A 24,705-nucleotide genomic window follows, 5' to 3' on the forward strand; every position below is an offset into this window, starting at 1 on the left:
TAAAACATCTAAAACAAAAAAGAAGCTAGAAATACAAAAAATACACAAAGTCCTCAACATACTACACAAAAACATTACTTATTATGCTTTTGAATTGAATAATTATTTCATTTAAATTGATTAGAAATTTTATTTTTCAAATATTTTTTATAATTTTTTGTATTAAAAATGTATATTTTATTAATATTTTTTAATACAAAAAAATCAGCAAGGAGGACATTTTGTATTACCCATAGCGAGAACCGATGTAGTTATAAGAAGTCTTTTATATGGAGCTATTAAGGAATAGAATTGGTGTCACTGCAGATAGAGAGAAACACTTTTGACTGTGGTTAGAAACTGTTAACGTGAGCCTGGATCTGTAAAAGTTATATGAGTCATAATTTGTGCTTTGAGGAGCTGTTTTTTGTTGTTTGTGTGTGTGTGTGTGTGTGTGTGTGTGTGTGTGTGTGTGTGTGTGTGTGTGTGTGTGTGTGTGTGTGTGTATTTTATAGCAAACCATCAAAACGTAAGGATTTGTGACCCCAGGAATAAAGCTGCTGCAGTACTTCAGGTAACAGGGATTCTGATAAAATAAACTGAAGATAGAGGGATGTTTAAATGTAGGTGTTTTTAATAAATGATCCCATGTCCAAGGAAACCAGGAAAGTAAAAAGTAACCATTTAGAGTGTAGCTGGTAGTTATTAGTATGTGGACAGAGAGGGATACAGAGCTCAACTGAAAGTTTATCTAGAATGGGTTTACAGAGGGAAACATGCCAGTGCTGTTTAATAGGGAAATGTGTGTCTCTGTGTGCATGTCAATAAAATTGACATAAAATACACCACTGGTTATTTTTGCTTGCGCTTTCTTCCCTTCAGGTTACAGAAAGCCTTAAAGAATGACCAAAAATGCAAAACAGCCAAAATTATTTGATTGTGCTTCATGTTCGTTCATGTCTTTTTATTGTTTGTATTTCAGTTAAAAAGAAAAAGCTTTCAGGAAACCAATGTAGAGCCTGACACCAACAAACACAATCAAAAGCACACAACTCACACCGAGAGGATCCGTGCCAAATTTTATACACTAAACGTAAACATATGCACATCAAAACAGCATAACAGGAAAAAAGGGCCTTGTTGGGATTCCATTGCTTCCATTTTTATTTATCTGTGCAGCTTTCCTTTTTCATGTCCTCAGTGTGTAAACTCCTCCACCTTTAATGATTGTCACTAAGTTAAAGCAGCTGTTTAAAGGTACATTGGTGCACTGGTATAGAAAAAAATCAGAGTCATCAAAACATGAAAGAAAGCTGCAAAAGTCCAGCTGCAACGTCTCGTGCGCAGATGTTCAGAGTGTCACAATTCAGTCTCCTCATTGGTCAGTTAGTTAATTACATGTAACATGACATGCGTGTACAAAATGCTTTCATCCAGTTGCAGTCAGTCAAATGAGGAGTTCAGAGCAGTTCTCTTAAACAGCATGACTATAGCACAAAGACTCTGCAGCATGTTGGTTCAGTTTCAACATTAGTCCAGTCAAAGCAGATACATGTAAATGGAAGAATATGACATGAAAGCAAGAATAATGGGGAAAGTTAAACAGACACCCAAAAAGTGATGGGGATGGAGGAATTGCAGGGCAAGAAGACAAAGAAACCAGTAGGTGGGGAGAGATGAATTGGAAAGCTTATCTGTATATAAAAATATGTGATCCATTAATATTGTGTCACTGGTATTTGCCAGTCCCTCTATGTTTGTCCCACAGCTTCTAAACTTCATACAAAGTTCACCACAGTGACGGGTTAGGATCTATGTGTGCATTTTACAAGAGTCATCTAAACACTTTTCTTGATAGACTTAAAGAATTTTAAGCCAGGGATGAAAAAAAGCTGTAAAACCACTATTTGTGTCCAAATATATTCATTTTAGGATATTTGGTGATTCTACCCTGGATGTGAGTGTGAATGTGAACATTGGTGGATGTCTGCCTCTACATGACTCTCCAGGATGTACCTGTATCACCTTGTGAAGAAGGTAAGTGAATAAATGGAAATGGTTTCATTTCAAATTTCATTACAAATATAAAGTCAACGCGTAGCTTGAACGGCATGTTGAGACAGTCATCTGCTGAGGGTGGTTGGTGTTTGTTTCTGGGGTTGTCATCACATTTTATAAATGTCAGAGGGCGATGAGACGGCACAGTGACTGCTAATTATTTACAAGCAAAAGTCTGTTGAAGTCTTGTTGAAGCACACTTTGTTCTTAAAGATGGAGTAAAACCATAAAAAGTAGCTTACAAAATGCTGTTTCTCTACAAATACATCATCAGGCATAGCGAGGTTCTGTGCTTATAAGTGACACCTGCTGGAGGTAAACGGGTGGCTGTAGCACAGACCCTGTGACGTCTCCATAAAGATCTGGACGAGGTAAGGCTTTTGCTGTCTTTCTTTAATGTGTGTTTCCTCTGCCAGTGACAGAGTAAAACTTCCACCTGCTCTCTGGTGGTCAAGGTGAGCAGGATGGGGTTGAAGGCACTGTTGATGGGGAGGATGAAGATGACAACCCAGCTGGAGATAGTATCCCGAGGAAGGAAACATTTCACAAGCGACTGACATTTAGAGAAATTGAACTGTGTTGATGCTTTTCAGCAAACTATTCTATAAAGTAACACAGTGACCTATATTAAAAATCCATGTAAAACCTCTAAGATACTATAAGGCAGCTGTTTCACTTCTTACCAGGTATCTGCACCTCCAGCAGCGGGAGGACTTTCACCAAAAATATAGGAATCCAGCAGAGGGCATCAGAGAACACTATGAAGAAAAACCTGCTGGCCATAGCTACATCTCTGTGCAGTCTGCTCCTCAGGTCGGTGGCAGTGATGCCGGTTTTAAAGATGGAGCAGAACATACTGCAGTAGGAGAATACAATCACCAGGAAAGCCACCAGGTTCAGACCTAAAGAGATGCTTTTCATGCTGGCTGGGACTATCAAACAGCGTTATGCAGTTCATACAGTATTAAACAGTATTTAAGCGGTTTTGAACTGAGGAAAAGTGTGCAAGCCGACAGTTCTGCTTCACAGATTTGTACTGCGTAGTTTTTGTACTTTACACTTTGTATATTTTGTGATAATGAACAATTTTGCATTGTTTGGATTTGCAATTTGCAAATCTGGAAATGGTCAGTATTTTGGGGACTTCTGGTGATATTCAGGGGTTACTTTATACCTCATATCATACCAATAGAACAAAGGATATCACTCTTTTGTTCTCCACACAAACTGTTTTCCCTTACAGCTAAGATTACTAGTGGACTAAAATGAGCCACCCGCACTTTACACCTACTGGAGGCATGAAGCTCGCAGCTAACAGTTTGTGTGCTGATGTTAATGCCAGAGGAGGGTTTTGTTGGGTTGATGTAACTTGAACATGTGTTGTTTTTATTTGTGCTTTAAAAACAAATTCTCTCACTGAAGTCTTAAAGGTTGTTCCACACTTTCTGATCCACTTAAACACCAACCTAAAGATGATATTCCAGCAGCACAAACCCAGTCTTTCTTCAAAATAAGAGCGATAATTAGTTTGTGGACAAAGACAACAGTTGGATGACCTTCATCAGGCACATTATTATGACTAGTGCAACTTACCCCTGTCTGAAGTTTGCCTGGGCGCAAATTGCTAAAAGGGAAAACGATGACGAGGAACTACTCCAGAGTCAGGTAGGTCAGGAGGAGAACAGAGACCTGAGGAGAAACATGCACCGCAAATAAAAACATGTTTTTAACTTAAAAACTGTAACACTGCTTTGAATACTGAATGCACTGTTATAAGTAGAACCTCTAACAGAGGAATCAACATGCAGAGGATGGAAATTGGGCTCAGATCATTTATAAAGTCAATTTTGTGCTAATGCAGTCTAATGATGATTTATCCTGGAAAGTGCAAGTTCTGAACAACAACAACAACTAAATGCAATGAGTGAGAGTGAATTATAAACACGATTTTAAAGTAAAAGAGGGCTTGATTTGAGTACTTTACTCTGAAAACATGACACATGTATAATGCAGAGCCGAAACAAGCTGATACGGTCAGTGAGTGGAACAAAGGATTATTTAAATCTTGAAGCTACTTTAGCTGAAAACAGCAGGGCAAAAGTACAAGCAAAGGCTGTCAGTCTGCTGTTTGCCTCAGATGTCAGTTTGTCTGCTGTCTATTTAATCACTAGGAGGCTGTAAAACTATGAAAGGAGTCCCATATGAGTCGATGAGCCAGTGAAACTGTCACGGTATGGCATGGCAGACCGTGGGGGTATGGGGAAAAGGACCCAGGCGCGGTACTCTGTGTGTAGACAGTGCGTTTATTTACAGTGCGTGGTACAAAACAATAGTAAATTCCCGTGTTTTCCCCAGACTCCCGTGTCGTGTCCTCCTTGTGCTCTCTGCTCCCGTGTGTCGGCACTCCCGGTGCCCGCTGCTCTTCATGCCTCCCACGCACCTCCTGCAGGGAACAATAGCAGCAGCCGTCAGCACACTTATCAATGGCAGGCATGCACTTAACGACAAAACCTAAACTGGTGACTAACGTGGAGTCTCAAGCAATGATCTCGCGTCGGTGGGAGCTCCAAGACTCTCTTAAGTAGCTCCCCCGACGAGGCCTGATCAGGAGCAGGTGTGTGGCTTTGGGTGTGGCCAGTCCGCCAGCAGGGCCACACCCACCAGGCCTGAAGGCGCCCACAGAGACACATACACACACAGACACATATGCAGGGAGAACGAGGGACAGCAATACCAAATATACATACAAATTTAACAAGTCCATGACTGCTCGGGGGTCCTGGGTCTGACAGAAACTCAGGTCTGATGACAGCGATACTGAAGTGATTGTTGTTTGAGATATGTTGAACTTTTGTGTTTGGAAATCAGACGAGAAACCATTTGTTACTTTTCAAATTCTATATTTATTAAGTTATGCAGGCTTGTTTGCACAACAAGGCTAAATAATTATATAAACCTTTCTGAATCTAAATAGTGGACTTTGGTAGAATTAAAAAATAAGTGTAGTGCAGGTCTATGATGATTTTCAGTGCTACTATCATCTAGTTTTGATTCTGCTTCTGTATTGGTTAAGTCCTCAGTAGTCCTGATGTTGAACTGTTGTAGTCCTGTTTTAATTCTGGATCAGTTCTGGGTCTGGTTGAATTGGGGTTTAGTCCCTGTGATACAGCCCGACTTTGTTCTGCCTTGCTGCTTAATAAGGTTTCCTGCATATGTGATATATATTTTTTTCCTATATGAAGTCATTCTTTTTTTTGAGCAACACTCAAAACAGATCCTATTAATCTTTCAGTCATTTCTACCCTCACTTAATTTCCTTTGGCTGCTCAGCTCTCACACAGTGGCTCAGCTATGCTCCAATCCCTCCATATTGTGGCCAATCACATGCGAGGATATAGGATAATATCATTAAGTGAAAAACAGAGAGCGGTGAGGAGGGCTGTGCGAAAGCAAAACCACATAAATATGCCTGACACCCGTAAACGAAGCAGCATCTTTGTCTCGTCTTGGTCTCGATACCCTCTGGTCTCGGTTTAGGTGGTCGTGACTACAAGTCTAATCTACAGTGGGATGCAAAAGTTTGGGCAACCTTGTTAATGGTCATTATTTTCCTGTATAAATGGTTGGTTGGTACAATAAAACATGTCAGTTAAATATATCATACAGGAGACACACACAGTGATATTTGAGAAGTGAAATCAAGTTTATTGGATTTACAGAAAGTGTGCATGTTGTGGAAAATTTAACAATAACCTGCAACACACCCAGTGAGCTTGATTTGAAGTGGGTTTAATAAACACATTGCAATGTGGAGAGAGCATCCCAGTGAAACACCAGGACCATCTCTGAATTGTGGCCACCGCCCTCACATCTTATATACAGACACACAGACAAAGAACATCCACAAACTCACATGTGGGCCCTTCTCACGGGGGGGCTATACCTCCTCCCTCACAGAGACAATTATGACCTCGTTTTCTGCTTGGCCATCACCTTTCTAACTACTGAACATCAGCACCATTGTGCACTCAAAGAATTCACAATGTGCATCCTCCCTAAAGTCAGGCGGAAAAAACAAATTCACATTTTATGGTCATCTTCTCTCCATCTGGGTCTCCACCCTTTGTTCGAAGGAGATCATATACAAAGGTCAAACAGCATTCGTTGTTCATCTGCAAAGAAAACTTCAAGCTGCTCTTTCATAAGAACCCGTTGTTAAGATAAGGAAGTTTTTCAGTGTGTGATACATTTTTCGCAGTTTATCATTAAATCCATCGACCCATGTTTCCCAATTTATTAACTGTTTCTGTAAAAGACCCTCTTCCCCCGTGTTATTAGGGATTGAGGCACACATGGCTCACCAAACACATGCCTTACTATGTTTACTCAGACAATGAGGGCCTAATGCACTTACGCATCAGGAACTGACATGCTAGATAATCAGTCTAGCTACCCCATGCTATAATTACTCCAATCACTTTTACTCAGGCTCAGGACTCTGAGTTTGTGATGTTCAGAGAGTCATGTAAATGCATATCATTTATAAAATGATTAGAAACGTCACACAAACGTAAAGGTAAAAACATACTAAGCTTTCCAGGGAAACTGATTGGCTGTTTAAGCAGGTGTTATCTGCATTCATTCGCTGATCCCTCTTAGGCGCCACAGAGTCTCACTCTGCAGTCGCTGAGGTAGAGCTTGGCACGCTCTTGTTGGAGGAGGGCGCTCTTTTCACCCCTCACCCTCTCATTCCAATGCAGCTTTATGGTTATTGCTGTGGTTCTGGAATCTTCTCATGATGGCTAGTAGGGCTCCAAACCGCACGACCTTTGACCTCAACCACTGCCTGGGCTGTCAGCTATGCCATGAGTGTTTCCTACTTCTCGCTGGGTCTCTGAAGACTTCTGATCAGCACCCAGTCTCAGTCAGGAGATTCCACCCTTGGGATGATTTCTTCCAGTAATACTCTGGCTGCTGCACCTGTATCTCTTTACTAGGAGGGAAAACTTCTAACCATTTGGAAAACATGTCAACCATCATCAAACCACATTTTCCTTTCAGTTCAGTGACGTTTACTTATAGATCATCAAAACCTTATCTGAACATGGACTTACGCCCTGTAGAGGTTTAATACCTGTACATGAACTATTATCTCACAAACCACAGTAAAAAGCCATGGACAAAACATCAGAAAAAACTCGTGGAAAACATAGAAAACATTGTTTCATGTTAAACCTGGAATCCCTCCTTTTGACACATGGTCTCTCCCATGAGTCGACTCATCAGAACTAGGAGAACAACAAAAGAAAAGGTTCAGTTAGATCATTTCTCAGACAACATCAGGGCTTCTCCTCCGCAGTAACTTCTCTCTAGCCCTGTAAACCCTGTGTTAGAGAATAAAATCAGCATTAATGTCATGTTAAGTGGGTCTAACTCTTGGCTCCGTCTGGAGCCTGCATCCACACCACAATTACCTAGAAACCAAAATTGGTGTATAAATACAAACTTCACACTTGCAAACAAATGCAGGCTCATAGCAGCAATAAGGCATCCAACACCACAGACACAAGTGTGCCACGTGCAGTTTATTTCCCCAAAATCATTAAAACATTACTGTGTCCATAATTTGCACAAATCATGGATCATCCCATATGTTTAATCAAAACTACTGCAACCAGTAATTTTTCTTAAGTAATGTCACTTGTTTTCACACTTTGAGCTCAACAATGATATGATAATGAGCCCCACACTAAGATGTTCTGTAATCACTGCACAACCTGCTTCATTTCACTCATGCATGTCTGTGTCTGTGCCGAATCCTCCACAAAGACCCTCAGAAAAACAAACATTAGCCGCGGAGCGTCTGGAGGTCAGGTCTGGATCAACAGATTGCAGAGGTGCTGCTGTGAATCATGTGGTCAACCCTCCTTTTCTGTGAAAGGAGTGATACAGCATGTGTTTCACAGTGAATACACATTTTCCCACTGTACAGTGTTTTACTATAACCAACAAGCAGCCAGTAAAACACAGTTTTCTCCACACAAAATCAGTAACACAGAAAAGTAGCAGCTAAAGGTTTTTTCCTAAGTGCACCGTTACAAAAAAAACCCAAACATATTAGGCCTTGTTCAGGACATGTCTAAATATATATATAAAAATAAACCTGTGTTTCTCTTACAAAAAGAAAACAACCCTAATCTGGCAAAATCAGCCTGGTACTAAAACAAAAAACCCCCAAATCTGCCAGAAATCACAGGAAAAGTTTTGCTTTCTGGTGACACAACATGCTGTAGGGATTAGAACCTGCCATGCAGAGCTGCAGTCACTGCTTCTGTTCATGTTCCCCACATCATATTTACTGGTTGCCCACAAGTGCTCCAGAATATCACACAATGCTGGAAAGTCTGGGGCCAACCAACATAGTTCCACCTTATACACAGATAATTTTTTCCCCTTTTTTATTAGCAGCTGCACAGTTCACGCAACACCAATGTTCACCCTTTAAAGCTTCCATATCAATGTTTTATCACTGGAATGTGAATTTCTTCCCCAGGTCTGTGCTTTTTCACTTATTTTTCATTTTCACAGACCCATCATTTCATTTAGCTTTTCTCCTTGTTCCCCTCCAAAAGTAAACGTGTAACATGTCATGATGTATTTCACAAAACAAGTTTGTTTTGATGTATTCAGAGGTGTGTATCTGGGTGCAAGCTTCACCCATACATCAGAAACAGGAAACTCAGCCCTCTGCTACATCTTATTCACTTTAATAATCCACTCATCAATATTATCACAGAAGAGGATTTCCTTCATCAGTAAATTACTTGTGCTGCACCAATCAAGCAGAAAGCATCTCACAATTCACTATATTAACAACCAAATTTATTGTCTGATCACTGGTTGGTCAAACCAGAATCTCTTTTCCCTTTCACAAAAGTTAAACTGTAGTCCTGCAACCATAGAGAGTTAATTGGCAGCAGTGGATACACTCAACATTTGATAACAAGTGTCTGTTAAATTTACACTATTTTAACACACACTCATTGCATGTGTGTGTGTTAGCAGGCAGGTGTAATGGATGTGTGTGCAGTGGAGCTGCAGAGTCAGCAGGGCATGTCCTTAAAGCTGCCTTGTCATTCACTCTTTTCAGTCTCTTCCTTTGCCATTTCAACTCCTAGCATGGCAAATGTGAAGCTCAGTCTTCTCAAGTCCATTCACACACAATGATGTCGCAGGTGAACACATGCAACTAGTGACAGGAGTGCTCTTACTATAGTAAAGTGAGAAAGTGATATTACTATAACTAATATGATATGATTAAATATGTGATTAACACACGAGAAAAAGAAATCTGCCACCACAGTGCAATAATTGTTTAAACAAAATCAGGCAGGCTCATAAATTTTGGCAACACAAAAAGCGGCTCTGTTGTGCTGTGGGCGGAGAAAAGGCTTCCTCTGCATCACTGTCGCATACAGCATCTCCTTGTGTAAAGTGCGCCGAACAGCGACTCCATCTGCTGCAACATGATGTTGTAGGTCTTTGGTGCTGGTCTGTGGGTCGACTGACTGTTCTCACCGTTCGTCGCTTCTGTCTGTCCAAGACTTTTCTTGGTCTGCCACTTCGAGCCTTAACTTGAGCTGAGCCTGTGGTTTTCCATTTTCTCAATATGTTCCTAACTGTGGAAACAGACGGCTTAAATCTCTGAGACATCTTTCTGTGTCCTTCCCCTTGATAGGTTTGTAGCTTAAACCTATTCGCTGGAACGTTGAAGACAATGTAATTAGGTTTTGAGACCCCCGTGTTGCTACTCTTCAGAGGAAATTAAAAGAGGAGGGAAACTTAGAATTGACCCCCTTAACCTCTTAAGCCCCAAGGGGGTTTCTGAGCTTCCTGCTCGAAAATGTAATGCCCAAATTAAATTGATTATTTCTCTGCAATTACAAACTCTGTCCTTACAATCTTGGTATCAAAATAAAGCTAACACTTGGGAAATTTAATCAGAGGTGCAAATATTAAAGCAGATATTACTGTGTCAAAGTTACTGAGACTGGAACACAGAAAAAGTAAGTAGATTTTATTCTCGCCTAATTTTTTTTTGTAATTTTTAGCATATAACCCTTTTAAAAATATGCCTCAGCTCACATTTGGTTCCAGAAATCCAGTAATCAACATATAAGCATCATCTGTGCAAAGATTTATGTTTCTAAAGTAAAACAGTGAAAAACTACAGCCCTGTCAATACATGAATATCCAGACGTTGTACAAAAATGTCCAATTTTGGCACACAATTGGACACCATGCCAGTTGATTTTTTTTAGGTATTAAAGAGCAGAAAGTAATAAATTTTATTAACAGGCCTAAAAATGCTTTTTTTAAAAATATATTTTGGAACCACACATTTACATGGTAATGGCCCTTTACTGCAGTGGGCATAGAGCGCTTCATTGGCCTCTGGCCCTTTAAACTCCGAGGGGCTGTAACTTTGATTTCTTTTGGTCAATTTGCATGATTGACACCTCTTTTTAATCGTTTTAGCCAATAGATTCAAAATAACGATGCCACGTTCACGTCACTTCAACCAATCAGACGTTGTGATGCCAAAACCCACGTGGGTCCAAATTTATTGCATGTGGCGTCTGTCCAGTCACGTGTCTGTAGGTGGGTCTAAAATGGAGGTTGTTGACGGAAAACGGCTCTGATGCGGCTAGGTAGGCGTGGTAACTACCGGCAATCACGTGGTTACCGGCTACCAGCGAAAATAACGGAGGAAATCGGGACGGTAAGCCAATTTCTGTCTTAGCGCATTTGCGCCGCTGTGTGTTTTTGTGGTCTTCTTTTGCGGCTCATTCAGTGAATTTTGGTCAGAGTGTGGTGAAACTTGGTGTGTGCAGTTAGTGATAGCCCTGGAAGCTAACCAGCCTATCTTTAGCCGGTTACATGAAGTCTAAAGAATTTCTGGTTCGGTTTTGTTTGTTTAGCGGACCTTTGCGCATTTACGTAACTGCTCGTTTAATCGCGGCTTGTTTTCGGTGTGTTTGGTGGTTGTAGAAATGGTTTATATGACATTTTAGCTGAGATTCAGAGGTTTCTGTGGATACCACACATGTCTGGACTTATATTTCTCACCCCGTGTTATAACCGATTAAACGTGATCTCCTCCTTTTTGCCCCCGATACCGGGGGCGTGGGGCTTAAGTGGTTTTAAATACTCTTTCTCATTATTGGATTCACCTGTGTATGTAGGTCGGAGCTCACTGAGCTTACAGCCAATTTGAGTTCCAATAATTAGTTCTAAAAGTTTTGAAATCATTAAAATAACAAAAGTGCCCAAATTTATGCACCTGCCTGATTTTGTTTAAACAATTATTGCAAACTTTCTGTAAATCCAATAAACTTCATTTCACTCCTCAAATATCAATGTGTGTGTCTCCTGTATGATATATTTAACTGACATTTTTTATTGTACCAACCAACGATTTATACAGGAAAATAATGACTATTAGCAAGGTTGCCCAAACTTTTGCATCCCACTGTACTTACTGTATATGTATATCTGAATACTGTGGTTTTAACGCGGTTCACCTTCTGCAATGACCGACCATCACCATAATCATCCTCATCTGATTTCAGGCTGGTTTGGGAATATTTGCGCCTACATTGCTTGGAATAAATCCTTTCAAAGGAAAGTATTTCATGATCCAGTTCATGTGTTCATGTGCACAAACAGCTCCAATATTTTAATCTTCTCACTCTTTTTTGACTTGGCCCCGGGTCGATGTTCATGGGACTCGTCCTCCAGGCCATTTTGCCTCTTGTACCAGTCGAACAGAGTCTTCAGGATGGATGGCAGGCAGTACCCAGCAAGAGAACTCATAGAGCTGATCAGCTGGACAGATGACAGGAAGAAGAGAGGGAGCCAAGAGACAAAGGATGGCAAAAAAGGTTAGTCCTGTTCAGAATATGTGACAGTGTATAGTAAGTATGTGTCCACATGAGGCGCACACACCTGGTCAAACTGTGGCTCTTCTCCTCTGCAGAGATTTGTTTAGCGGCTTCTCCTGCCAGATAAGAACAGACAGAGGTGGAGAACAGCTTCTATTTGATCGCTGACTGTGGAGTGTGCGTGGGTTTCTCAGGTAAAATACAATCCAGTAAACACAGCGATAAAGAGAAGGCCTTCCCTGATTTACTGCTTTGTCCATTTAATGCTCGGCTGGAGAGTAAAAAAGGTCGAAACTGAGATTTGCATAAAATGTTGAGCCAATAAACACCGCCATCAAAAGGTACTATGACTAATAAAATGAAGTAAGATGGGCAAAATGCGTGTTTATGATGCTGTAACACAGACAGAAGTGGACTAAGCGTCATGGAGAGAAAAGAAAGAATCGCAGCTCGGCCGCTCACCAGTGGTTCAGCCATGATGATACAGCTCTTGCGTTCAGAGAGCAAGGTGAAGATGGCAAATAAGCTTTCTAGGACAAACTCGCCCGGCTGGCTCCACGTTGACAGGCGCCATGACGACGGGGCCCTTCCTCTCACCCGAAGGGCCGCTGGCTGGTGGGATGGATGGCTTCAGTCCCACTGGAGAAGCTGATGACATATAAGACAGGCCCGTTAGTCTGAAGTGCTCTGACTCTGTGGGTCCCCCCTAAGTTACAGTAAATACTTCTGTGCTCCCAGCCTGCACACATTCTTATCAGCGTCACTGCTAACCAATGTTCCCTCTAAGCTGCGCACTGCTGGCACGGTCTCTGCGCACAGAAAATCTGTGTTGCACACAAAAAAAATCTAACCTGAATTGAAATTAAAATAAATACTTTAACAATTCTGTTTTGCAGTGTGAGTCAGTGAGCTATGGGATTAGAACGATGCCACCTCATCTCATAGTCCAGCCATTGATGCGATTCACATTCGTATATACGCAGCTAATCAACGTGGTTGACAGGCTCTGACAGCGCCCTTATGCGCCCACACCGGCGTTCTAGCTAGCAAAGCGGCGTGGCTGATGACGAGTGAAGCCACGTTAATGACAACGTGTACAACCATTGTGTGTGTCAGAACAATGAGGCGACTGCTGAATGTTACAGGTGTTACAGCAGTGATACATCCACTGTTGTCAGGCCTGCAGGTATCAGGCTGTTGTTCTCCTTCATCTCATAGTGGACAGAAATTATTTTTTTTTTGGAGTGGCACAAATAATTTGTGTGGCATCAGATTTGATGCAGAACAGCTGATTGTTCTGTAAATAGTTTGAAATGTTTGTTTAAAAAGACGCCTTGGCTGCATTTGTAGGTAAAAACAGCTGCAAAAAACTTTGTTTGCATAACTCAGTTACTTTTTTAAAGTAGTAACTATATCATTAATTGCCCAACATTGGTCATTATATCCTGTATTTTGCAGACAGAGTTACAGGACTCTCTCCCAGACCACAGACTCATATTACAAGTCAGAGCTTTATAAATATATAAAAAAAGGAGGTTGTGTTTTCAAAACTGGAGTTCAAGTTATTTTTACTTCCAATAGTGTTAATTCCAGGGAGTTTGTGTGTTCGCTCGGACACATGAAAAATTAGAGGGAACGTTGCTGCTAACTGGAGCATATTTAACGCTAAAGTTGTTTGAACTACAGATGTCATCATCTTGGGGCCTTCAGCCTGTTTTTGCTTTCTGAACCATGACAAATGGAGCTGAATATGCATTAGAAGTTCATATTTGCAATGCTCTCATGGTTGATGATTCTCACTTGTAGAGTAACCAGGAATGGGGAAGTGTTAAAGATCACCTTCTTGAGCATAAGTCGTATTCAAACGAATAAAAACCACATCTGTGTATTTAAATGTCGACTGAGTTGTGGCTCGGTGAAAGACGCCGACTCTGGCGATCCTTACACGATCCTCCCTGCTTTGCATTCAGGCAGCTGTGGTGCAGACTCATGCTTTCTCGTGCTTGATCAGATGAGAGTCGAAAGTCGTGGCGTCCCAGGAAAACTGCGGTAGAGCACTTCCTGCGACCATCTGTAGACCATTTGCATGACTCAGCAATAAAGGGGGTAATTCAGCAGAATTCTACCATGTCCAGTCAATACAAGTCTGCCTTGGTTTAATTACACTTTTATATTAATTGGAGATTGACAATAACAACACTGTTTTCCTTTGAGCCAAAATTTCATTGAAGGAAATTTCACTGCAGCTTTGATGCTGGATGGAGACAGCAACACATTTTAAAACCCTGATTTGGACTGTCTTTACAACACACACACACACACACACACACACACACACACACACACACACACACACACACACACACACACACACACAGCACTAATGTCTCTATTGTTACCCTCTTCTGTTTTATATTGTGCTGAGTGAGCATGCCGTCAGCCTGACCAATAAGAGCCAAGAGCTGCAGTGATAGGCAGGCTGAACCAGCAAATAGCCAGAAACATCTGGTCAGTGCAGCACCGCCTCAGGTACCACGTACAGCTTTTAACTGGCTTCTGACCCCAAACAAACATTTATTATAGCTCTATTATGTAGGAAATGTAGGAGACGCGGACATAAATACACAGAGGGTTAACGAGGGAAGTGGGAGCACACGGGGAACACAGGTGACACTGATAATCATAACGAGACACGGCAGGAGTAACACAACACTGACGGGAGACTATCAAAGTAAAACAGGAAGCACACAGAGACGCAGACCAGATTGGAAGAGAACGCAGACGTAGCGTGCTGGGGAAAACATGGAATAAAACACAAGGAGGAGAAATGAGGCATGGGGACTGGCAGATACACAGAGGGGGCACACAGGGGGTAAGGTCACGAGGGGAAATCAAATAAGCAACATCTTAACAGAACAACCTAGGGACCCTAAAACTGACAGCAAATCAAATTCAAATTCAATTATTTATTTGTCACATACACAGTCATACACAGTATGATATGCAGTGAAATGCTTACACAACTGCTCGTGACCTAAAGAAGAAAAAAGAAAGACTATGAATAGGATAAGAAATAAATATGAAAATTAAAATTAAAATGGTACATTTGACTAGGAAAGAATAAGATAAAATATAAAAATTAAGTTCAAAATAAAATAACTGTACAACAACAAATTAGAATGAAGGGTAAATTTAACTGGGAAAGAACAAGATAAAAATATAAATTAAAGTTGAAAATAAAATAACTGTACAACAAAATACACAAATACACAATATAGAAATATATAAGAATGTATGAAGAAATATAGAGTGATAACAGCAGCTGTACAAGTATTAAATGGAAAACAAACAACAACAACACAAGACACACAAAAAACCAGGTAGAAGTCCCGGGACCATGACATGCAGGTGGTTACATATGGTTAAAATGATTCAAATGCACTAAGTATGCACGTTTTTCATATCAATATAGGCCATAACTTGATTGTTGTCTGTAGCCCACATGATTAAACATGTGAGTTTAGATTTGATCTACTGTATAGCCTGTATAATAAATTAATATGTAGCCCAATAAGTATAAAATCCAGAAAGCTACACAACATGGGGCGGTTCATTTACAAACACAGGTCTAACTTGAGTTTCACACAGTTTTTATTAGAAACAATCAAATTGTTAAATGCTTAAAGTACACAAAATGTCAGAAATCTGCACCGTCATGAACAGAAATTTAAACCTAATTTTTCGTGATTTGTTGATTAACCCTCCGAGGTCTGAATCCCACGTTGTGCACATCAACATCACAGATTTGTACAAATAAAGTTTATATTTATATGTTTTGTTGCCATAGCGATGCCTCCAGGGAAAAATGAGGGCGCAGAGCAAGAATGAGACCATATTAGTGGATATATGCTTTGATAACTTTGCCTAACAATCATAAATGTTTTATATTTTGTGTGTGTCCTCATTATTGAGCTTTAATCCTGCATGAAGGCCAAGATGAATCTCTTAGAGTAGAACTTTACAGGAACTATTAGAATAAATGAAAATAATAACACATTGACTGCTTTAGTCTTTTACATCCACTTCTGTCTGTTTTTTTGTCTCCATTTAAAAGATATCAAACTCTGATCAAACAACTTGATGTAAAAAGAATCTCTGCACATTCTACAGTCTTTGATGCTAAAATGACATCACAGCATTTAAGCATGTTTTGAATGAAAACATCAGCATATGAACACAAAACTGAAGACACTGCAACCGTATGAACGCAGACCACTATTTAGTGACATTTCGACGTTTCCCCGAGGATTAACTGCTCTGTAATTTACCAAGAACTAAAGTAAGCTCACATTTCAGTTTGTAAACTTAAGATCATTTACTTAAATATATGAAGCCTGATTTTCCTGCCTGCCAGGACAGTATTTATGTACTTTACATTGTGCAAGACTAGACTATATTTTCCAGGAAAACAAATGAAGACTTAACTATTTGTCAGCTGATGTCATATTTGACAAACTATACATGAATTAGAAAATGTTCTTAATCATATCTTGGAGTGACAGAAGCTCCTTTTAACACGATTATTTCTGAGATTATTTTGTTCATTTAGGAAAATAGAGAAGACTTAAGTTTTGTTCTCAAACAAACTATTGGAATTTCTGAGAAACTGAGGCTGCGTCCACTTGTACACGGCTATTTTTGAAAGCGCAGCTTTGTCTTTTTGTTTTTAGCGTTTATATGTGGAAGGAGATATTTTTTCAAAGCTGCACATGTGGACTGGATTTTTTTTTTTTAAACGAAAAAGGAAAACGTCCGTTTTCAAACATAGCCGTGTACGTTCGGACGCAGCCTAAAGTCATCACCAAAAAAGCAAATTCTCTGAACATTCTGAGTTGAGGTTTAGTGATCATTGCTGTTTTGTGTTCCTTGTAGTCAAAATGAGTGAAAGTGGTGATGGATCACAAAACAACCGTAACGGTAAGCACATGTGCTCAGTCTTGAAATTGATGAAAAACAGATTTTCAGCAGATAGTTATGGATGCTAATTAAAAGATTAAATGATCTTGCAGGCCAACAGGTTAACCCACGATCAACTGCAAGTGGAGATCAGGAACCTGCTAATCAACCAGTTAACCGACGAGCTAACCGGCGAGCTAACCGACGAGCTAACCGGCGAGCTAACCGACGAGCTAACGAAGATATTGGTGGACTCCGGGGCTTCGCGAACGATCTTTATCTTGCTCTTTGTGATATTTGTTTGTTTGTGGATAGGCTAGTAACTTCAGTACTGGAACAATATGACAATTACCTTTACGGTGACACTGACACTGACGATGACGATGAAGATGACAACAATGTCATCGTTCAAAATATTAATGTAAGGGAATTTAATGCCAATGCTGTCAACAATGAACAGCATGAGGATCATAATGCTGTGGTTGTTGTTGGCATTGAAAATGAGGATTCGGATGAGGCATTTGAAGACTGTGTGGATGTTGACCAGCACATCCCAGAAGAGGACCCTCAGCCAGGTGTATCCAGGAGGAGGTCTAGAGAGATGGATGAAGATGATGTGGAACCATACAAAAGAATCAGACGGAGCGAGGAGTTTTCTGATGATGACTCTGACTTCTTCTCTGCTTCTGATGGCGAGGGCTGTCCTCGTGTTGGTAATATTGCTGATGAGGACATCAATGAGCAGTCAACAGAAGAAGAACCGCAGCCCGGTGGATCCACGAAAAGGTCCAGAGAGGAAGATGTTGACGAAGAAGAGCGTGATAGCAAAAAATCCAGGCTTGCACACTCTGATTCGGGGACCAGCTCAGCTGTGTACGACCACTCTGAGAGCAGCAGTGATGAACTTTTTGAAGATGCACACGAAGAGCTTGGCAACCATGAAGCTGGAGGCTCGAGGAAGTGTTCCCGAGAGGATTTTGAGGAAGAAGAGGAATACTTGCCTGTGTGCAAATTTCGGAGGTGTTCAATTGAGTCCAGCAGCAGCAGTGATGAAGACTAACACTCTTTCGACGGGTTTCTTCAGTATCCTTTTAGAAGGCTGATGGCCTACTCAGGTGACCCTGAATCCTCCATGCTGCAATAAGCTGGGCATACACTGTGCTGCGATTTTTTCAGTCGCGTTATTCAGCTCCTGCTCAAACTGTACGATTGACTCGCAGCGGTGAGTCTTTTCACTCTCATTTCTGCGTTTGCGCGTGCGCAGTGTAAGACGCTGCGGTGACGCCCTCAGGACGACCGACAGGATTTCAAACAGGTTTGATTTTCTTACCAGCAAACGATTGATGATCGGGAGCTGGTCGAGAAGTGTTAATCGCTTCTCGTTACCCCATATAGACGATGCACGACACACGATCCTCCAAACGGTCGCACGACTGAAAAATCGGCTCAAAATGGGCCAAAAATCGCACAGTGTATGCCCAGCATTAGGCTGCCGGGGGATTCCCATGATGCACTGGGTGTTTCTTCTTCACCCACTATGTTTAATAGACCTCTCTGCACTGAATTGTACTCGTTATTAACCTCTGTCTGTCTTTATCCTGTTTTCCTTGCCCCTCCCCAACCGGTCGCAGCAGATGGCCGCCCCTCCCTGAGCCTGGTTCTGCTGGAGGTTTCTTCCTGTTAAAAGGGAGTTTTTCCTTCCCACTGTCGCCAAAGTGCTTGCTCAAAGGGGGTCATGTGATTGTTGGGGTTTTCTCTGCCCTGTCTCTTTCCTTCTTTTTATCTATCCCTCCTTTTTCCCTCCACCCCCCCCTCTACCTGTCCTTTAATCTCTTCTTTTTCATTTCCTCCATCATCTCTCTACCCTGTGTTCGCTTTTGAGAACACAGGGTAGATGATAATAAATGATAATAAAATGATAACAATTGGCTACATTTTGCATGTGTCAGATCATTTAAGTCTGCTTTTGTGTATAATATGCATACTTTACTTGTTGCTTCCAAATCCCAGAAGGAAGAAGAAGACAAATAAAAAATGAAACAAAAATATATTTCTCTTTCTTTAGTGGATAGCTTTAGCAGGGAGTTTTTCCTTCCCACTGTCGCCAAAGTGCTTGCTCATAGGGGGTCATATGATTGTTGGGCTTTTCTTTGTAAGTATACCTTACAATATAAAGCGCCTTGAGGTGACTGTTGCTGTCATTTGGCGCTCTATAAATAAAATTGAATTGAAAATTGAATAGATGTCACTGTGATGATTTCTTCCCTCCATAGAAAGCTTAGACCCAAATGCAGATTCAATGCACATGGTTAAACTATTTATGAGACTTTGCTTAAAGAGAGGGAATGGAGAACGTGGCTCGAGCTAGGAGTGTCAGCAGAGAGCAGGAACCAGAGGAAAAGCTATCGAGAGACTGAACACCTGGCTCCTGATGGGAACAATCCAACGGGAATTCTGCAACAGAGGGAGAAGAAGTTGCAGGACGGGTAAGGGAGTTTGAGGGTAGGATTAGTATGTTGGCAGAGGAGACCTAAACACAGGGAAAACAAGGTTAAACACAGGGAAGGAGCAAGCCAGAACTGGAGCAGAGGTGAAGCCTAGTTACCACTGGAGATGGCAGAACAAACTGGCGAGGAGTAGCAGGCAGCGCTGGTTTAAGAAGCCCTCCTGCTGATTGTTTGCAGATGAGGCCCAGGTGAGATGCTGGAAACTCCACCTCTGAAGTGTGGACACAGTATCCCGATTCCAAGTGGAAAAGCCCCTCAGACACTTCCATGGTGCATGACAAGAAGGACGAGAAAGCATTCATTGTCCATCCATCCGTCCGTCAGCGTAATGCCTAAAAGTTTATTCAGATGTAAATATATTACATTTTTAAATAAAGATCATCAGTGTTTTTAATGACGCTGCATTTCATTCACGTGTCTCTATTGGACAGTGTTGTAGAAGTTAGAGAAGACAGGAATCACTTCCAGCTTGGCCTGACGTTTGATCACTAGTGATGTTCGATACCACTGATTTCCTTTCCGGTCCGATACCAAGTAAAATTCAGGGAGGTATCGACGATACTGATCCGATACTTTGTACAAAAACTTTACTCTTTTATTTTATCTCAAATTATAGCGTCATAATGATTACAGGACATCAGATTACTTGTTCTTATCACTTAATAATGCAGAGTTCATCATATAGAAATAAAAAACCTGAAGTTGTGCGCTATTTGAACACCTTGCCTGCCTGCAGCATTAAAGGACTCCCTGAGAGACGTCTGTCTCACCCTAGCAGCACCTGTCCTTCTCCTCCTCTTCAGTTCGCCTCAACATAAGCTCCTCATATTCTGTGATATGATTTACTCTGAGGTGTTTGACAAGGTTAGTGGTGTTGCCACAACACCTCACTTTCTTGCCACATGTATCGCAAACCACGCAGGTGAAACTTTCTTTGAAGTGGCTCATTGAAGTTGTAATTAATCATCAATTCCCACACAATGTGAGAATGCAATCAATTTGTTTATCAGGGGAAAGGTGGGATTTTTTTAGGACACTGGAGCCTAACATTAACTGGTTTCATCTTTGCTTATTTCCATAAGAAGAAAAACATACTGAGAAAGAGATCACCAAAATATACATGTATGTATAAATGTATAAAGCCACTTACATAAAACATGAAAAGGCGGAGCAGCGATGCCCATCTCAGCCAGCGTATGATGGTGGGGCAAGATGGCAGCTTCCACAACATGACGCCAGCTCCTATGTATTTTTAGTAGATAAATGATACGTTTATGACATGTATCAATTATGTATCAATTGGTGGAAGATGTAATTACACCTTAATTATGTAATTAGAAGCAAAAAATGATTTTTTTAATCAAATCACCTCAAAAAATTACTGTACTTACTTTCTAATTGATTCTTTACCTCTAAAAGGGGCGGCTGTGGCTCAGGAGGTGGAGCAGGTCATCTACTAATCAGATGGTTTTTGGGTCGATCCCTGGCTGCTCCAGACTGCATGCTAACTGTCCTTGGGCAAGACATTAACCCCAAGTCACACTCTGATGCATTCATCAGAGTATGAATGTGTGTGAATGTTAGATAGAAAGCACAGAAAAAGGGCTTCTATGAACAGGTGTGAATGAGGCAACCTGTACAGAGCGCTTTGAATGTTCAGGTAGAAAAGCACTGGCAAAAATGTCTGTGTTGATTTCTTTTGGACCTCAAACATTACTCACCTTGTTGCAGGTTTCTTTATTAATGCTGAAAACCCAGAATGGAAACTGACCTTACTGCTTCCTTTAAGCATCTAGAAGCTGCTTGACATCTTTACAGATCTATCTATATCTTTCAAAACTGTCTATAATATTTCTTTACAAATACATATTACATATTGTAATTTTGCTGTTGTTAATTCATCTTTCCACCTGATAGAAGAATCCCTCCTTATTATGATTTCAATTTCATCGCTGGACGAAGCTTCAAAGTTTTCATTCATGCCACCAGCATTCTCTATATCCAAACTATTGCGGCTCCTCCAACCAACGGCCGCGGCAGGCTAAACATGAGGACACAGATGACGCGCAACAGTAAACACATGAGATACACCTCTGTACTATTTGCTACTTTTATTCCACACACAACTGTCCACTATACAAATCGGCACACGGGCTCAAACCTTAAACAAATGCACAGACTGCACAAATAACTGCACCATTTACTATGCCAAATTACAACATTGGCCTATTGCATAACTGCGCTCAAGCTGCAGTCAACAGAAGGTTTCGCCTCATGCTCACCCTACCTTTCTGCTCATCAACATCAGGTGCCGTGAACAGGTGAGTGCAACCACATTTATCACCTAACACACCCATGAGTCACGCCCCACACCCGTGTACCAATACAGTGAGTGCATTTAAACCAACCCACTTAATCAAAAAAGGAACAGCTCATATGACTCCTACACAAACTACTGGCTAACACATAGATTAAGCTCGTCAAACATCTTTCTCATCAGTTCTTTGGCAACAACAGAATGACTTCAAGGCGTTGCCGTGCATTTGTGTAGTATGTTGGGTTGATGGTAGCAGGGGCGATTCTAGGATCAGAGCTTTGGGGGTGCTGAGCACCCAGAGAGCTGCTCAGCCAGGCAAGATCAACTTTACTCATCACGATGAGACGTCTTCCCTGTCTCTGTCAGTCCCTGCATCCCTACATGTCTCCAGTTGTCCCGAGTTCTCTCTGTCTGTCTCCTCGGTGCATTTAAACCCCTGTACCTCCCTGTCCTCATCGTCTGTTGTCCTCGTCTCTGTTATCAGTCATCATAATTTTACCATCTCTGTGCAAGTCTGCAAATTTCTTTAGTAAATCATAAGATTCTTAAATTCATCAAGTCTCTCTGTGCCTGGGTCCTCGTCACGATACATGACATCACTGTTTTGCAACTTTGCCTATGGTACAATGTATGAAAAGATCTTTACTGCAGATACTACTATGGCTCTGTAGATTTTTTTTAAATTTTATTTTAACCCATGTCGCCTCACCTTGACTGGCAAATCTGTCTATCACTTTTTGGTAGTCAACTCTCTCAAGCAGTTGAACGGTTTCTGTTTTGCCTGTCACTTTTCCTTGTCTGTTTTCTTACCTGCCTCTTCCTGACCTTGTACTTTCTCCTCACGTTCCCCTCTTTCCTCTCTTCCTCTTTGGACTGACAATCATATACAAATAGATTATATTCAATTAGATGAACAAATTAAATTAATATGAAAAAAAAATACTGTTAAGATCACTAATAAAAAGTCCTCTCTCAGTGGACAATTTTAAGTTTTACATTTTAAATATGTTATATAAAATTCAACGGGAGCAACAGGCCGGTCAGATGTCGCTGATTTTACTACAGAGTAGGACGGGTTGTAGGCAGGGCTGGACTGGGACAAAAAATCGACCCAGGCATTTTGACTAGAGACCAGCCCACCAGGTATTACAGGAAAAGCCATAAAGCCTTTGAATGAAAACAGATGCTGTTGTGACAGTGATGTACACTGTCTTGTTGGTAAATTTATGATTTCTATACATTTTACATCAGATAAAAACTTTGGTTGTAAAATTCAGACAATTATTTAATAAAAGCTAAACATTTTAAATGAGAATAAGAAAGAAAAGTATTTCTTTGTGCCCCCCTTCCATGTTAATGCCCTACCTGGCCCCCTGGCAAAACTTTGCTAGACCCGCCCCTGCACAGTTATGGTAAATGGTAAATGGCCCTGCCTACAACCCGTCCTACACTGTAGTAAAATCAGCGACATCTGACCGTCCTGTTGCTCCCGTTGAATTTTATATAGCATATTTAAAATGTAAAACTTAAAATTGTCCGTAGCCTGCGGACAAATGTACATCTTTTATTAGATGAACATGTGGTTTCCATAGTAGTACCTGCAGTAAAGATCTTTTCATACATTGTACCATAGGCAAAGTTGCAAAACAGTGATGTCATGTATCGTGACGAGGACCCAGGCACAGAGAGACTTGATGAATTTAAGAATCTTATGATTTACTAAAGAAATTTGCAGACTTGCACAGAGATGGTAAAATTATGATGACTGATAACAGAGACGAGGACAACAGACGATGAGGACAGGGAGGTACAGGGGTTTAAATGCACCGAGGAGACAGACAGAGAGAACTCGGGACAACTGGAGACATGTAGGGATGCAGGGACTGACAGAGACAGGGAAGACGTCTCATCGTGATGAGTAAAGTTGATCTTGCCTGGCTGAGCAGCTCTCTGGGTGCTCAGCACCCCCAAAGCTCTGACCCTAGAATCGCCCCTGCTACCATGTTTCCCTCTCACCAGATAACCAAACCGATATCATGACCAGCAGCTTTACAGCTGTGGCTCCAGCAAACATCAGCTGATACTAGAAATTAATATTAAATAAATTCTAACAACAGCTGATCAAGCTTAAACGTGCTGCTGTTGTTTAGTGCGACATCCGGCGGTTTCCTCTTTCTGGTGCAAAGTGAGTGATAAATAAACAAGAGAGAAAAGCCGATCAGCTGATCATTGATCAGTTTCATGATTGAAGTAGCAACAGGAGAGGGAGGGGGAGAGAATGAGAGGAGAAGAGGCAGCAGCTGTGCAGCAAAGACACAGAATAACTCCAGCTTTGTCTTTTTCATTGTAGCTCATGTCCGGGACAAACTGTTCCTTTTCAGCTCAATACGACATGCGTAATATTTTCTGTGAATACGGGAGGGTTGGCAACTCTAACTAACCTTATGAATAAAATAAAGTTCACTATCAGTAACATCAAAGCACCCACCCAGCTGTATAGAAACCTAGTACACAGTAGGAGTTATTGTAACCGACTGTAAAAAGTCAGCACAACGAAAATAAACTACACCTAAACTTGGTTTATATCTGACCCAGATAGACTGCAGGTCATAACTTCTTACCTGAAGTTCAGTTCACCTGACACTCAGACCGGCGGCCGCCTCGGGTCTCTCCTCCTCCTGCCTCCCCTTTTCCTCATCCACCTGCTGGCCTCTGTGGGAGTTCCGCCATAGCCACAACCAAACAACTGAGTTATTTTTACACACCGCTCAGCATCCAGCTGGCCAATCCACCACCTTTCATTGTTTATACCGTTACAAAAAAAAAAGAAAAAAAGAAAAATCATCGGCCCATAAAAACTAAAAATCACAATACTGGGTTGGCCAGTCCAGCTATGGTTGTAGGGTAGCAAACGTCGTCGGAAAACACGTTTTCAACACGTTTT

At 41.1% G+C, this 24,705-nt stretch overlaps 1 long non-coding RNA gene across 3 annotated transcripts; it reads right to left on the bottom strand.

Moving 5' to 3' along the window:
* Window positions 1–2,462: 2,462 nt before the first annotated feature.
* LOC134616042 (uncharacterized) lies at window positions 2,463–24,436 on the bottom strand. Of its 3 annotated transcripts, none has more exons than XR_010091394.1 (8): window positions 24,383–24,436; window positions 20,855–20,957; window positions 20,595–20,686; window positions 19,543–19,776; window positions 12,444–12,629; window positions 12,046–12,097; window positions 11,790–11,925; window positions 2,463–3,726 (listed from the first exon to the last, which is right to left on the bottom strand). It is a non-coding gene; the product is annotated as an uncharacterized LOC134616042 (long non-coding RNA). The 3 variants fall into 3 exon arrangements; XR_010091395.1 differs by having other exon boundaries at window positions 20,836–20,957; XR_010091396.1 differs by having other exon boundaries at window positions 20,855–20,952; window positions 24,383–24,434.
* Window positions 24,437–24,705: the final 269 nt, after the last annotated feature.

This window comes from Pelmatolapia mariae, linkage group LG17, assembly GCF_036321145.2.
Source record: "Pelmatolapia mariae isolate MD_Pm_ZW linkage group LG17, Pm_UMD_F_2, whole genome shotgun sequence".
NCBI classification, from domain to species: domain Eukaryota; kingdom Metazoa; phylum Chordata; class Actinopteri; order Cichliformes; family Cichlidae; genus Pelmatolapia; species Pelmatolapia mariae.